Source organism: Giraffa tippelskirchi, chromosome 13 (assembly GCF_054371585.1).
Source record: "Giraffa tippelskirchi isolate mGirTip1 chromosome 13, T2T-mGirTip1v1.2.pri, whole genome shotgun sequence".
NCBI classification, from domain to species: Eukaryota; Metazoa; Chordata; class Mammalia; order Artiodactyla; family Giraffidae; genus Giraffa; species Giraffa tippelskirchi.
The window spans coordinates 29,764,557-29,782,266 of NC_137287.1; the positions used below are offsets into that span (position 1 = coordinate 29,764,557).

The window sequence follows — 17,710 nt, forward strand, 5'->3', positions numbered from 1 at the left end:
ATATGGACTATTTACATCGAGCCTTGAAGGATGACCGAAACTAGAGTGCACAGAGAGGAGGAAAGAGAATTGTTAATAGCTTTGTCCTCCACTTACTCTTTTAAGCCGCTCTAAGAGGTTGGCTAGTAACTTTAGAATGGGCACACTCCATATCAATGTTGTTGTTGTTATCTTAGCCACTAAGTTATGTCCAATACTTTTGTGATTTTATGGACTATAGCCTTTCAGGCTCCTCTGTCTGTGGAATTTTCCAGGCAAGAATACTGAAGCGGGTTGCCATTTTCTTCTCCAGGTGATCTTCCTAACACAGGGATCGAACCGCATCTCCTGCATTGAAAGGTGGATTCTTTACCACTGAGCCCCCTATCAATGATAGGGAAAATTAATAGGGAAGCGCCCTATCAGTGAGGTCTGCCTGAAACCAGAAAGGATTGCCTTGGGAAATAATAAGTCTACCACCAGGGAAGGTGATTAAGTCGGACGGAGTAAACATAAACCCAGTAGCATTCTTCTAAGTTAGTTCTCCAGTATCTCATTTCCTCCATATATATCAATAATTGCTACACAAGAAGATATTTAATAGAAATATCAGTTTGAAAAACATTGAAATGAATGCAATTGTAAATGGCTTTATTACTCTTATTCTCAGTCTTTAAGGTGCTAATAAGATGCATTGAGAATCTCCAAGAGGTGGAGAGAGCATGTAGCAATTCCCAAATTTACCTGGACAAGAAACTAAAGGATCAGTGTTCAGTGGAACACCCACTGGGAAGCCCAGTTAGAGGGACAGAGCAGTCCTGGTACACACTAAAACAGATGTAAAGCACCTAACACAGTGCCTGGCACATAGTAAGTGCTCAAAATTGTAGCTATAATCTATACAGACACACCTCAGAGATACTGCAGACTCAGTACCAGATGATGCAATAAAGCGAGTATCGCAATAAACAAGTCACACAAATTTCTTGGTTTTCCAGTGCATATAGAAATCATGTTTACACTAGCCTGTAGTGTAGTAAGTGTGTAATAGCATCATGTCTGAAAAAATGTACATACTTTAATTTAAAAATATTTTATTGCTGAAAAACATTAACCATCATCCAAGCCTTCAGCAAATCATGATCTTTTTGCTAGTGAAGGAGTTGAAATATGACAAGAATTACCAAAATGTGAGACAGAGACACAAAATGAGCAAATGCTATTGGAAACAATGCTGCTGACAGACTTGCTTGATTCAGGGTTGCCACAAACCTTCAATTTGTAATAAAAAAAAAATGCAGTATCTTTTTATGGCTGAACAATATTTTATTATATATATATACCACATCTTCTTTATCCATTCACCTGTCAATGGACATTTAGGTTGCTTCCATGGCCTGGCCATTGTAAATAGTGCTACAATGAATATTGGGGTGCATGTATCCTTTCAATTAATTGTCATTAATTAGCTGTCCCTTAAATGTGTTTTAACACAACACTGTAAATTAACTATACTCCAAAAAAAAGTTTTAATGCAGTATCTATAAAGTACAATAAAGCAAAACTTAATAAAACAAGACATGCCTATAATTAATATCTCACCTTGTTCTCAATTCTGAATATCATTTCTCCACATTTAGGAATATGACCTCTTCCCCTCCCTCACCAGACTCTAGCCCCCTTGGGCTTCCTTTGCTTCCACAGATGAAGTAGTTTCCAGCCTCAGGACCTTTGCACATTCTGTTTTCTCTGCCTTCACTTTCCCCTGTGCTTCACTTGGACAGTTCCTTCTCACTCATCCTCGGGTCTCATATGAATTGTCGCCCCCTCAGTGAGTTACCCTGTTATCCTTAATCCCATCATCTTCTTTGTTTCCTCCTACACTTATCACAGTAACATCTCTTATACTTTTTTAATCTATTAGATTTGCAAACAGTCCTATCCCCCTCAACTGTAGACTCCAGAGGTCAGAAACCTGGCTGAGTTTTGCTCCATTAGCACAGTGTCTAACTAGATCCAACAAGAAAAAGATTAATTGAATACATGCATAAGACAGAAGTAATTCCCTATACAAACGATGGGCTTCCCAAGTGGTACAGTTGGTAGAGAATCCACCTTCCAATGGAGGAAACACAACAATGATTTTTTTAAACATCAAAAATATACTATTGAAGTATTCAGGTCTAGGTTGACTTTCCTACAGGAAACAAAGGAACGTAGTTCTGTTACGTAGTTTTATGGTAGAATGACTTGTTACATGTAAATAGCTTAAAGAACCTAGAAGAACAAAGGGTTGTAATATGCCTCAGACTATCCACTCACGTATTCATCCATTCATTAAAGACATGCTAATCACCTACTACACATCCAAACACCATATGTTAGGCACTATGCATTGAGGCCTTCCCAGTCCATCAAGTGGGTTTATATTCCCTCAGTTTATATTCCATTTATCTTCCCTCATTAAAAAAATCATAAGTGCTTAGACTTAAAGGCTGTATGTCAATAGGAGTATAAATATAAGGCAAACAACACTATGCTCCTAGCCAGCTCTCACAGCAGACATGGTTAATCAACCACAGCACTCATGCCCACTGGGTTTGAATCTAATCTAAAAATCCCTTTCAACATTTTTCTTTAGGCAGCCCCTTCCCAGCACCCAAAAGGGAATTTGTGTGCCTACTTGGAGTAAAAGAAAGAACCCAGGTTTTGAAGTCAGACTACAGTGTATGAGATGGTTGGATGCCATCACTGACTCAATGGACATGAGTTTGAGTAAGCTCCGAGAGTTGGCAATGGACAGGGAAGCCTGGTGCGCTGCTGTCCATGGAGTCACAAAGAGTCAGACACAACTGAGCGACTGAACTGATACTGATACAGTGTACTTGAATCCATGCATCATATGGATAGCTTCTGATATATGGTATCTGACATCTATATCTGTTTAACCCGTCAGATACAGATAACCTCAGCCACGATACCAGCTCATTAAGAGAATTAAATGAGATAATACATTGGAAACATCTGGCAGACAGCATCCAGTAAATGCTAACTATTAGTGTTATTACACTTACCCAAGTAAGCCTCATAAAGTCTTTCACATACCATGATGCTTAATCAAATGGACTGACATGAACAATAATCTGCTGAAACAACCACAGCAGGATACAAAGCTGGAAAACCGAGCAAAGGGAACCAACAACCATGTCCTCCCTCCGCACCCTTTCCCCACCATGATATATCCCATTTCTTTCCCATACTTTTACTAAAAAGTATTCTGAGGGGCAGAGGATGCTCAGAATATTCGTGATGGAAAATTCAGAGACTGCATCTTTTGTTCTTGAGTGCTTTTCTTAGCTTGACCTGATTTTGCTCCGAGGGTGAGGATTATAAGATCGGTGGCATATTGGGGGCATTTTGGAATTCAGAGTCAAAAGGTAGGTAAGTACTTGATCTTAACCATAGATGTTATACCCAGGGCTTATGGCTTGCCACTGGAGGACTGCCCAGTTATGGGATATGAAATAAATCTGTGGATCTGCTGGGTCTTTTTTTCCTTTGTATCCACCATCTCCTCCCTCTGGATTTTAAGACTTCCTTTTAAATATAATAATTAAATGTGGAACATAGCTGTTGGGGATTTAATAGTCTGCTTGGCAATATTTGAAAATCAACATTATAATCCTAAGCAGGCTGTTATTATGGTTACTTGGCATACACCGGAGTTGAGTTTTTTTAATTGTGCACATCAACACAACATAGTTATTTCAAAAATGTTAAATACGCCCAACTCCCTCCTTAATTTGCTTTTGTGGTGATGAAATTGAGAGCCAAGATGGAGAAGGGATATTGCGGGGGACCTAAGACACAGAGAAGTCCAAAGGAATGACATGGGAGAAAACGCTATTGAAAAAAGTCCATTGTGCTCAAATTGGTGGACTGGACTTGGTGTGACACTTCATAATTTCCAGGTAATGCTGGAATATGTATTCATGATTTTTTTATTATATGTAATTTCTCTGGGCATGCAACTTGGCATTTGCTAAACTTTGATAACTGCACTAAAAGTTTAGTCCATAAGAAATAAAACCCTGGTGAACTGACAAGAAAAAGTATGACTAGCAATTACTTGAGAAATGTGCTCAGTGATGTATTTTCTTCTATTCATTTTTATTTATTTATTTACTTGGCTTCACTGGGCCTTAGCTGTGGCACACACAATCTAGTTCCCTGACCACAGATTGAACCCTAGCCCCTTGCATATGCAGCATGGAGTCTGAGCCACTGGACCACCAGGGAAGTCCCTCAGTGTTGTATGCTGACAGTACTTATTCAACAATTTTTTTATTGAGCACCTAATATAGAGAGATAGACAAGTTCCCTGGTGTTGTGGAGCTGACCTTTGGATGGGGAAGATACTAAAGAAACAAATGAACAAGATGATGTTTAGGTAGTGATATGAGCTATGACGAAAAGCAAATGGTGACCTAATACAGAGATATCAATAACCTCAGATATGCAGATGACACCACCCTTATGGCAGAAAGCAAAGAAGAACTAAAGGGCCTCTCGATGAAAGTGAAAGAGGAAAGTGAAAAAGTTGGCTTAAACCTCAACATTCAGAAAATTAAGATCATGGCATTCGGTCCCATCACTTCATGGCAAATAGATGGGGAAACAGTGGAAACAGTGGCTGAGTTTATTTTTCTGGGCTCCAAAATCACTGCAGATGGTGATTGCAGCCATGAAATTAAAAGATGCTTACCCCTTGGAAGGAAAGTTATGACCAACCTAGACAGCATATTACAAAGCAGAGACATCACTTTGTCAACAAAGGTCCACCTAGTCAAGGTTGTGGTTTTTCCAGTGGTCATGTATGGATGTGAGAGTTGGACTATAAAGAAAGCTGAGTGCCAAAGAATTGATGCTTCTGAACTGTGGTGTTGGAGAAGACTCTTGAGAGTCCCTTGGACTGCAAGAAGATCTAACCAGTCCATCCTAAAGGAGATCAGTCCTGGGTGTTCATTGGAAGGACTGATGTTGAAGCTGAAACTCCAATACTTTGGCCACCTGATGCGAAGAGCTGACTCATTGGAAAAGACCCTAATGCTGGGAAAGGTTGAGGGCAGGAGGAGAAGGGGACGACAGAGGATGAGATGGTTGGATGACATCACTGACTCGATGGACATGGGTTTGGGTGGACTCCAGGAGTTGGTGATGGACAGGGAGGCCTGGTGTGCTGCGGTTCATGGGGTCGCAAAGAGTCAGGCACGACTGAGCGACTGAACTGAACTGAATAGAGAGTTATGGTTCTGGGATTCCATATGTAGGGTGAGCTACTTTCTATAGGGAGGCTTCCCTAGGGGGATAACTGTATAGCAGAGACCTAAATGATTCAAAGAGTGGGGCAAGGCAGAGGGAAAAGCAAAAAGAAAGTCCTTACCTAAGGCAAAAGCAACCCTGGTTCATTTAAATAAGAAAAAAGAGAGCTCCCTGTGGTCAAGTGAATGAGACAGTGTTTGGGCCAGATTATGCAAGATCAAGTAGGCAAGTGAGGAGTTTGTTATCATTATTGCAACAGAAATGGGCAATGGAGAGCTCAGTTGCAGAGCGTTAAGCATGAAGTGGCATAATGAAATTCAGGTAAAGACCCCCAAATGTCTCTATGGCCCAAATTGCCCAATGCCAAATGCAAGAGCACTAGACCTGGGGTTTGGAGTTTGGGATTCTAGTCCTTGTTCTGCCACTTAACCTGTGCTGTTAGCATAGACCGGTCACAGCTAGTTAAGTGGCTGGGCTTCATTAGTTTATTCACCAAGTAATTACTCATTGTCTACTGTGTTGGAAAAGATCCTGATGCTGGGAAAGACTGAAGGCAAGAGGAGAAGGGGACGACACAGAATGAGATGGTTGGATGCCATCACTGACTCAATGGACATGAGTTTGAGCAAGCTCCAGGAGTTGGTGATGGACAGGGAAGCCTGGCATGCTGCAGTCCACGGGGTCGCAAAGAGTCGGACACAACTGAGTGACTGAACTGATCTGAACTGTTTTCAGGTCTAAATGTTGGGAATAGAGATACACAGAGAAGAGCTCACAGTCTGGTAGAATAAAATCACAACAGAGTTAGCATACTTCTGGATACATTTGAGTACCCCAGCTAAAGAGGCAACAGTCCCAAGGTGGTTTTTCTAAAAGTTAGATGAGATAACCTAAGTATTGGAAACTGTGGGTAATTTATAATGGTAGATTTTGCTTATAGAAATCACCATTCTTTCCTATGCAAGTGACAGAAACCCAACTCAAGCTGATTGAGTTTGAAAGAAATTCGTTCTGTTACGAAAGGCTCCTGGCTTCAGGTATGGCTGCATCCAGGAACTCAAACAATATCAGAACTAAACTCATTCTCTCCCCTTTTCCATTCTGCCTTTCTCTTCCATGTCTTTATTCCATGGCAGGATGCTCCCTCCCCTTGTGATGGCAAGGCAGCTTCAAGCAGTTCCAGATGTGCATCCCACCTCCTAGCAACCCTAAGTGATTTTTCTCTCTAGCAGTTCAACAACATGATAGACCTTATTCATATTGAAATAAAATGAAATGGTCTAATTTACATAGAATTAATAATCATTATGGCGGAGATTACTTTGTATCTACAAAGAGGCTATGATTAATGACAGAAGCAAGATTTTCAGTACCACATTTTGTGAAGAGTTTCATAATTATATGTATAATGGTGGTGGTTTAGTCGCTAAGTTGTGTCCAACTCTTGCGACCCCATGGACTGTAGCCTGCCAGGCTCCTCTGTCCATGGGATTTTCCAGACAAGAATACTGGAATGGGTTGCTATTTCCTTCTCCAGGGGATCTTTCCAAGCCAGGAACCGAACCCACTTCTCTTGCACTGCAAGCAGATTCTTTATTGACTGAGCTATGAGGGAAGCCCATAGGTATAATACTCATGTAAATTAAATAACAACAAATACATGTTTAAAGAACCATACCAGGATCTGAACCTACCCACTTCTGTGCTTATTAGCAGGACAAAAATCTTCATAAGGAACAATTTTTAAAAATATGCTTATACAATGGTGACCAGTTTGTAACATACCGAAGTGTTAAGTCACTACATTGTGTACCTGGAACTAACATGGTGTTGTGGGTTAATTATACTTCAATGAAAAAAGAAGCAGGATCAGGGTTTAACTTCAATCATTGTTCTAGACTATGGATTTGGGGAAAATAGCCTTATTTGTATTTTCTTTAAACAGAGGCAATATTCTCTCATGTCTTTAAGTGTACATCTTATGTGTAACTGAACCACTTTACTAAACAGTAGAAATCAACACCACATTGTAGGAAAAGTTAAGACTCCAAGCTCCTGATGCAGGGGGCCTGGGTTCAATCCCTGGCCAGGGAACTAGATCTCACATGCTACAACTAAAGATCATGTGTGCTGGCCACAACTAAGACCCAGCACAACCATAAATAAGTAAATATTTTTAAAAAAAAACACACAACATTGTAAATCAACTATACTTCAATGAAATAATGTTGTTAAAGTGCACATTCTTGTCTTCACTAATACAATTTTAAACACATTAAACATGCAATTTCTCTCTTAAAAAGAAAACATGCTTATACAATGCCCCTGTCAGCTATTATCAAAGAATTGTTTGACTGAGGACCTTCCTTGACTTTGAATATATGCACTAAATATTTTTAAACAATGCCTCTGAAGAATGAGGTGCTTTCTCCATTCCTTATTAGTACTTAATAAAGGAAATAAAAAATTACATGCTGCTCTTGCACAGCTTTCAATTCATGGGCTTTAGGCAGTTCAATATTTTGTTTAAATATCTGAGTATGTGAATAATTTAAACGGCTTTCTTTGGATAACATGTAAGGCATCAAACTAAGGAGGAACTGCACCAATAACTATGAAGTCTATCCCTGTGTTTCACATCCTTAAATCCATTTCCAAGATGCCTAGCATATAGTAGGTACTCAATACATACTCATCCAATGAGCAAACCATTTAAGGAATGATCAGTAATTCCCCAAAATGTAAGTCTATGTTCTCACTTTCAACTGACTGGAGGCCAAAAAAAAAGAGAGAGAGAAAATATAAGGATGATGGAATGAGATGTTTCATAAAATCAATTTCATTCAGTTTAGGAGTTGTGTTTTATTTTGAGAGCTATATCTAACCTAAATGTTTGGTGTTACAATGCCCATATCATTTGTGAAATGATGCTGATTGTTTTTCATAGTTACTTTTTACATCATTATCTTCCTTAGCAAAACTGAAAGCACACTATGTTGGTTCTTCCATTCTTGTTTTTGTTTTAATTTTTGGTCACCTTTGAAACCAAAAATGTGGTAAACCAAAGACAAAATGACTCCCAAAGTTCCTTCTAGCTCTGAAATTCTGTAAGATAGACTTCTTGTTGGGTGGCTTGAATAAATACATCTGGGGCATGATTCAGCACCATGGACAAATCTCAGAGAAGGTCCATCTCCCTGGACTAAGGGCTGGATTTCAAAGTGTAAAACCCAGGCTCTGCTTTGAGCATGGCCGTCTTCGTGTGAGCACACAACTCCAGGCCCAATACTTAAATTAATGAGTCTAAGTCTCCATTCAATGAAATATTCAGATTATGATTACATTTAGTTTCATTAACTGCATTCTCAGACTAATGTGACGGGATTTCCTTTTCAACTTGTAATTAACTTTACTGAGAATTCTTAATTGGGATTTTTTTCCTAAAGCCTTATTACAAATTCTTTTAACATATGCATTATGGTATTAAACTATGTTGCTTAATTTTATATTGGCTGTTATTTTTAAAAGAAGAAAATATTCAGGGACTTCCATGGCAGTTCAGTGATTAAGACTCTGTGCTCCCATTGCAGGGACTGCAGGTTCGATCCCTGATCAGGCAAAAAAGATCCCACAATGTTCAGAAAAGAAAAAAAAAAGAAGAAGAAAATATTCAGTGCTAATCTCCAAGAACAGCAAGCTGATCTGAACTCAGAAGCTGTTCAAAGAATCTGTACTCGAACCTGAAAGCTGATCCTGAAGTTTTGGGCTTCCCACATCAGACATGGCATTTTAACTTTCCTACCAAAAGCAGTGTGACCCTAAATGACCAAATCCTCTTCTCCCCTTATATAATTTGTATAAAACTAATCAGACGTGCAAGAGAGATCTATATTCTAGGACTGGTAGTCCTCTTCTCAATCAAAAGCAAGCAAAGTTAGTCCATAAAAATCTTCTGCTTTCTTTCACTCTGGTTATTGGAAAGTTGTTGGGGACGATTTCTCTCACAGAACAGAATACCCATTTCTCAGGAAAATCTGTCCTCATTTCCCTTCCCTCCCCATCAGCCCCAGGTGTTTTGAGGAGGCCGGCATGATGCTCCCACATTCCGTACTTACTTCCATCATGCTGATTTGTGAGTACCTGTTTCCCCTTCTGTCTCCCTGACTGCGTCACAGTCTCCAGGAGGATATTTCTTATTTTTCTCTCACTCATCCTCATACCTCCAGTTTTCACAGTGCATTGTGCCTGACACATAGCAGAATTTTAGTAAATATTAGTTCAGTGTTGATGAAGATGTGGAAATATTAATGACAAGAAAGCAAAGATTGGTGAATATCTGAATCTTCCAGAAATGATGGCTCTATCCAGTTGGTCCATTTTCAAAGATGTGTGTCATCTAATACAGTGATTCTTAATGAGGATCAATAAACAAAAGGAAGAAGGAGAAAAGACATAATCTGGTACATCATCCACTGTATATCCTTGAAAGACATGAGAAAAGTCATGAATAGAGTTCATGCCTGAATCCATGTCTAGGGTCTGAAGTGTTAAGTGTTAATTGCTCAGTCATTTCTGACTCTTTGCAACCCCATGGACTATAGCCTGCCAAGCTCCTCTGTCCGTGGGATTCTCTAGGTAAGAATACTAAAGTAGGTAGCCATTCCCTTCTCCAAGGGATCTTCCCAACCCAGGGATGGAACCCAGGTCTTCTGCATTGCAAGCAGATTCTTGACCATCTGAGCCACCAGGGAAGCCGTAGGATCTGAACTCCTTACCAAATATCTCAGGAGCCTGGGGCAGGTTACTTAAACTCTCAGTGCCCTAGTTTCCTCATCTATAATATGGGGGTGCAGTACCTATTTCAATTATTTCATGGATTGTTGTGAGAAGGAAAATGTATGCATGTAGTAGGTGCAGAACAAATGTTATTATTTCACGTATTCCTCTCTTTTTTAATCCACGCTGTCAATCACACAACAAGCATGTTGCATCTTTTAGTCCCTATACCTAAATAGAAATGCTCTCACAAAGGAGCTGGATAGGCTTTCCCTAGAATGGAAAGAGCAGAACTTGGCATCTTTTAAACTAAACCAGACACTGTGATAAGCACTTGGGCTTTCTTTACAAATAGTCCTACAGCTGGTTGGAAGCACTTTGGAAAGGCAATGTAGATCCAATTAGGCAATGCCATGTGGCCAGCATTAGTAGCAATTTTTGAAAAGAGCCCAGGAGATGACTTACAGAAAGTGGTATTTTTTTTTCTTTTAAGGGATCTGTTTCTGTTGCTTGTGCATACACACACACACACAATGTCATTTTTCTAGGTGGAAATACAAGGCATGTTTAGGGCTAGACAGATTTCTATGGGTCTGGTATGCTAGTGTAAGTAAATATTAAAATCCACACTCAGAACAAAAGCTCATGTGTTTTAATGGGACTTGAAGAAAAACATAAGACAGGAACAAATGGCTAAGAATGGGACAGCTGCTGCACCCCAGTTATTTCTTCGGGAAAGAGTTGACAGTTTCTTCAGGTCTCATTTACATCAGAAGCAGTAGTAGTAAAACACACACACACAAATGGGGTTATCAACGGGCAGCAGGAAAATATGTTCACTGTGAAGACAACTGCACAATACATGCATGCTGATGAGCATCACTGGCCCCTAGTCTATGGACCACCTTAGCATCAATCCTCAATTGTTCTACAAATAATAACAGTAACAATCAATACACATTACCAGGCATTATATTAAATCCTTCATATGTGTTAATTCCTTTATCTCCAAAACAATCTTGTAAGGTAGATATTATTTTACTCTTTTCATTGAATGGAAAATTGAAAATTACAGAATTAAATTAATATTTCCAAGACTCCACAGCTCACAGATGACAGAGCATCCATACACCAAATCCAACCACGTCCACCTCCCAAGCCCGTATCTCCCATGCCCTTATTGCACTATCTCAAAGACATATTGTTTATTATTTAATGAGCATCATCATATGTCAGGATCCCATTTATAATGCTGAATACTTCAGGAGAAAACCAAGGCTCCAATCTAAACCCACACCAAGTGAACTCAGGCCACAGCACTAAACCTAAAAATTTTTTTAGGGACTTTCCTGGTGGTCCAGCGGTTAAGAATCAGCCTTGCAATGCAGCAGACACAGGTTGGATCCCTGGTTGAGGAACTAAGATCCAACACACCACGGGGCAACTAAGCCCGAGCCACAACTAGAGAGCCCGTGTGCTGCAACACAAGATCCCACATAACGCAACGAACATCCCATGGGCCACAACTAAGACCCGATGCAACCAAATAAATAAGTATTTTCTTTTAAAGTGTTTTTAGTGGATCCACTGTGAACCAACCCCCTAACTCTTAGCAGTGCTATAATCTACTGACTGTGTGCAAAACTATTTACAGTCATAGATCTTCAGATGGAAAGACTACCTGTCCAGTCATTTCAGGAATGTGAGTGTTGGTAGCTGTCACTTCTTGCGTGCTTAGTCGTGTCCGACTCTTGCATCCCCAGAGACAGTAGCCTGCCAGGCTCCTCTGTCCGTGGGATTCTCTGGGCAAAAATGCCAGAGCCATTTCCTTCTCCAGGGGATCTTCCCAACCCAGGGATCGAACCCAGGTCTCCTGCATTACAGTCAGACTCTTTACTGACTGAGCTACGAGGGAAGCCCTTCTTAGAAGAAAGTTAAAGCCTCATATGAGTTGAAATTAGTCAAGTCTCCTCAAAACTCAAAGATCTCAAGGGTCCTACTAATGGGTTCCTCTGGACTTCTTATGAAGCTCCAGTGAGGGATTCATTCAAACATGCATGTAATCATTCATTTGACAAATATCTGTTGAACTCGGTATAATTTCTAGGTAGTGGAGGTACAGAAAAGAATAAAACAAATGTAATCCTTGCCCCTACCCCAGGAAGCTTAAAACAGCGATCTCCACCCTGCTTCTCAAACACAGCCTTCTTGGAGACTAGTCCCACTTAAGTCCTGAGACTGAGACATTCTCCATCCCACCCAACTGATTGTTCAGGAGTCTGACAACTGATTCAAGGGAGCCAGGTTGATGGTTGGTCAGAAACCAACCAAAATTTTCTCTCTCTGCATAAAGTGAACTAAAAGATGCTGGGATTGAGCATATTAAGGACAGAAACAATAGTGATGCATTAACCCACTCTACCTCCTAAAGTCCCTGAGGTGTCCTGATTCTCATCCTTCCTAAACCTGGATATTCACCAGAAGATAATCCACATGCCCCCATTAAAGTTCAGGCTATGGACTCAGACAGACCTGGGTTTGAATCCCAACTCCTCTGTGTATTAACTCTGATATGGTGGACAAGCTGTTTAACTTTCAATTTTATTATGGATATTTTCAAATATACACAAATATAGACTAGAATAATGAATCCCTATGTAGTTGGCCACCTGGCTGTAATAACAGTATTCTTCCCATTTTGTTTCATCTACCAACCCCCACAATTTTATATATTCCAAGCGATGTTAAAAGTAAATCTCAGTTATCATGCCAGTTCTTTAGTTTCCATGAATCTCGGTTTTCTCCTTCATAAAACAGGAATAACGATACCTCTTCCACAGGCTTTTTCATTTATTGGACAAAAATTTATGGAGCTTCTGTCATGAGCCAGCTCAGTCCTGACATGGGGAGTACAGCTGTGACAATACGAAGCTTTTGTTCTTGTGGAGTTTACAATATAGTGAAAGAGGAATAAATTTTAAACATAAGCATGACAACTTCAAAGAATACAAAAGTTATAGAGAGAATAGTGGGGAAATGGGGAACAGTAGGTGACTTGGGAGCCAGAGGTAGACAAGGACGTCCTCTCTAGTGAGGTGGCAATAGGGGTAACAGATGAGATGCAAGAGGCCTGGGACTCTGTGCTATAGGCAAAAAGCACAGCAAGTGCAAAGGCCCTGAGGCAGGAATAAGTTAGGCTATTTAAGCGTTGCTTTGCATATTAAAGGAGTTAATATATTCAAAACATTTAGCACCTGTGCCTGGCACAAAGGAAAGTAAAGGTGTCAGTCACCCAGTCATGTCTGACTCTTTGCAACCCCATGGACTATAGCCCTCTGCCAGGCTCCTCTGTCCATGGGATTTCCTAGGCAAGAATACTGGAGTGGGTTGCCATTTCCTCCTCCAGGGGATCTTCCCTACCCAGGGATCAAACCTCTGTCTCATGTTTCCTGCACTGGCCAGCAGGTTCTTTACCACTAGCACCACTTGGAAAGCCCTTCTTTTCCTTTATACATTATGACAAAATATTGAGGACAGTTCCCTGTGCTATACAATAGGCCCATGTTGGTAATTCCTCCTGATTTTTAGAAAGTATGTAGGAATATTCCTTCTAGTATTTCAAAAAAATGAAGTATGGGACATCCTAGGTGCCTTTGTAAATACGGACAAATGAATGAAAATCCATTTAGCCCTAAACATGAGCTGTACAACCTCTTCAGAAACTAAGTCATGGATCTGCTTTTCATCTGACTCCTAGTAAAGCCACTTGGAAATGGTCCTCGGGGAGGACAGGGTGGGTGTAGAAGTTAGAATAAGAATCCAGCCTTTCTGATGAGTTCTATGCCCTGAAATAGCAAGTCAGCATTTCACCAGAGTTTGGGGTGAGATCTCACTTGCTCAGATTATGCCCGTGAAATAAATACTACAGTATTGACTCCATTCAAAAGTGGAGTTGTATGTTTGTATGGAATGTGAGGGTCCTTTGCCCCATGAATAAATATGAGAGCACAATCAGGACATCAGCTGGTTCCATTCCAACACTGAGCAGGTGCATAATTTAACGATAGGTTTTCATAGACACTGGGCAACACTTTTTATACAGTGGCAGTAAAGGCTGTGTAATTGCCACTGACTTATCTCGTGTTGTTTCCAGCCTTTGCCACATCGTTAAACAATACTGCACAACCAAAATTCTACTATCAAGTCAGCTGCAATAACTATAATATAGTATTCTGGATTGAATCCTGGAGCAGAAAAGGGACATCAGAGAAGACACTAGTGAGATTCAAACAATACCCACCATTTGGCTAAAAATAATGTATGAATGTTGACTTCTTAGTTTTGACATATGACTACGGTGTACCATAGTCGTGTAAGATGTTAACATCAGGGGCAAGTGAGTGAGGGGTACCCAGAACTCTGTGTACTACCTTTGCCACTTTCCTATAAACATAAAATTATTCCCAAATTAAAACTTTATTTCAAAAGAAGTGTGCTTTTAACACAAACAAGTCGAGAAATGTTGATCCAGGTTGTATTTTGCCCCCCCAGTCCCTCACTCAAATCTCACAATCTTGACACTAAAAGAAGCCTATATTTACTTTGGACTCTCAGAAGGTGGGGTTGGGGGGTGTCACTGGCAAGCAGGGCAACAGGGGGGGGGGAGACAGCTCATGTTCACAGTACTTGAGAACAAAATGCTCCTTCAAAAGCAAACTGTAATTACGCAGAAGCCGAGGAGCTTTTGCAGAAAATCACTCTCTCATCTGAATCTACATCCTGTTAATCAAAGAGGTCCAAGCCCTTTTGATTATCAGACTAAATATTTTTAGGCAATAACACTGGATGCCTGAAAAGACCCTGAACAGCATCTGCTGAAGATAAAAAAAGGCGAGTCCTGCCTCTATCACAGGAAAAATAAACCATAGGAAACTGATAAAGGTTGGCAAAAAAATTTCCCAATATTGAAGCCTTTTCCTCCCTATTTGCCTTCACTCTAGTCCTTCCCAACTCCCCTCCTTCCAAATATCCAGGTTTCTAGACTGACTGCTGGTTCTCTTAGTGTTTGAACAAAGCATAAGGAAAAGAGTAGAAAGTGATCTAGTGTTAGTATTAAGAGGAGAAGATGATTATTCTCTTAAAGCAATGTCAAGTGGGTCACCAAACAGAGATAAAAATAACATTTAAGTTGGAACTTCAATCAAATCTCACAACTTGAATATTTAGTGAAGAACACCCTAAAAATGGCACGATGTGCCCCGTCTTGTTGTATCACAAATAGATGCATCTTTCCATTTTTGTAATGGTAAATCTTCGTAGCTCCTGTAATGTCCAGAAAAGGGTTTTATATTCATTGTGTGCTCGGACTCTTTGTGACCCCATGGACTGTAGCCCACCAGGCTCCTCTGTGCATGGAATTTTCCAAGCAAGAATACTAGAGTAGGTTACCATTTCCTATGCCATTATATTCAGTAGTGGCATTCTAATTCTGGCACTGAAAGAGTTGGTCTTACTTTCTGATTTTCAGACAAGATTCCTTCTCTCCTAGTTCTCTACTAGTCAGTGGGCTCTGGAGACTGCGTGGCTTCTTGAACCTTTAATAACAATAATGTCAATCACCTAGTTCTTATCTTTTCAATGAACTCCACAAATAATTGTTTCTTTTGGACACGTGATTTTTCCCACATGTCCATAATATGTAAAGAGCTCCTGTAAATCAATAAAAGACAAACACTTCATTACAAGTAAATATTATCACTACCAACTACTGAATTAATTTATTTAAATTAAACTCATTAATGTAAACCTATAGAAAAGCTATATGCTCTTATTTTCCAGATACTCCCAAAAAATACTAGGAAATAAGGATGGAACCAACCTAGCAGAACTACATAAAATTAATATCTGTGGTAATTCCTAGGAGAATGCAATGTTTATGACATTGTACCTGGAATTCTCACCTGCAGTTTGTCAGGAAAGCTCAAGTGCAATTCCACCCAGTAAAATATTACAAGACACATTTTTTTTTCCTTTGTGTAAAAGATCACTGATTACTGAAACACATATACAGACTAAAAGCAAGACTCATAAATAAACCAAGTTAGTCCGTCTCAGGAGACTTCTGAAATGCTCAGTACCTAGAGACCCATCTTTGAACCACAATTTATTTTCAGTACAACTTTAAACAAAAACCCCTTACCAAAGCAAGACTCATTAATGTTGCCTGCCCTTTTGCCTGACGGAGTGGTGTAATTTGAGTGACTTCAATGAGTTTGTTATTCCACTCAAGAGATGATTCAAAATCATCCTAGAAATTGAAACTTCAAATGAGAAGCTTTCAACAGCCACTTTTTTATAGCCAGGGACTCAACACCATTTCAGCTTTCTCTACTTCATGGTCATAGTCACTTGCTTATAATATTTAGGACTCATATACACCTAGGTTCAACTTATTTTCCACTGCATTCTGAAAGAGAATGTGCTCATTTCCATCAAAGCCAGAATTGGATACGATTGCTATATCAGAGTTGGCACAATTCACCATGCCTTTCGGGGCTGTGAGATTTGGTCATAAAACTTCCAATGACTGGTGTATTTTGCTCTAACATGTGGCCATTTCTCTTACCATTTTTATGATCCAGTTCATAAATAATGTCAAGTTATTTAATAGAATGGAACTTAAGACTTTCTACTTAGTTTCAAACCACATACACATCAACTTCGCAAACATACTGCAATGTTTCCAAGGCCATGAACAATTATCACCATGCAGAATCAGGTAATTTGCATCACCAATGTCAAATTCCACAGACTTATTCCTCTACAATTGAGCATGAAAATTTGCAACCAAACAGTGCAAAACTATGATTCAGCAAATAAAACACCAATGTTGTTTCTGGTGGAGCTTTAGCAAAGGTGACCCAGACTAGAAAAACGTGCAAAAATGCCAGAACTGTTTCTGTTTTTAAAAAACCTCCAGCCACAACTAAATGCATCCTTTAAATTTTCTGGCTTTTATTATTTTAAACCAAGCCCTACACATTACTTTAATGTGGGGCTTACTTGAAAACATAATTGCTAGGAATAACCATGATAGTACACTACTGTCAAAAACAAAACAATCTTGTTTTTCCCCACTCCCTATAGTCAGTACATCAGCTCCACAATATATGTTGTATATACTGACCTTTGAACGGAAAGAAAATCTTTGGGACAACACTAAGATTCCCAGGTATGCTCTGTCAGCTAAAGAATACCTATTGAAACACAACAGCAGATGCAACATTTTTCCCCTGGGAGAACAACAGAACAATTTGCTTCTGTTGAATCATAGGCACACACCCAAACTAACATAACCACAACTCAAAACCCCCCACATACCTGCACAGGTATACACACACACACACACACACACACACACACACAGAGTTTGTGGATTATATTTATGAAACTCTGGTTTCATGAAAAATAAATCTAATTCTTCTGAACCTATCTGTTAGCTGAAAGCCATATGAAACCTAAAAGTGACAACTGGTCTACCTCAGGAGGCAGACAGATAAGCAAATGAACCGTTGGTTAACAGATTACCCAATCAAGATGAGCCAACAAAATGGGTTATTGGCTAACATATTTA

General features: G+C 39.7%; 1 protein-coding gene across 2 annotated transcripts in view; it reads right to left on the reverse strand.

The window, feature by feature from the left end:
* Positions 1-17,710, reverse strand: part of SHISA9 (shisa family member 9) — a 345,697-nt gene that overhangs the window by 313,979 nt on the left and 14,008 nt on the right. The gene's annotated exons all lie outside the window — the stretch shown is intronic.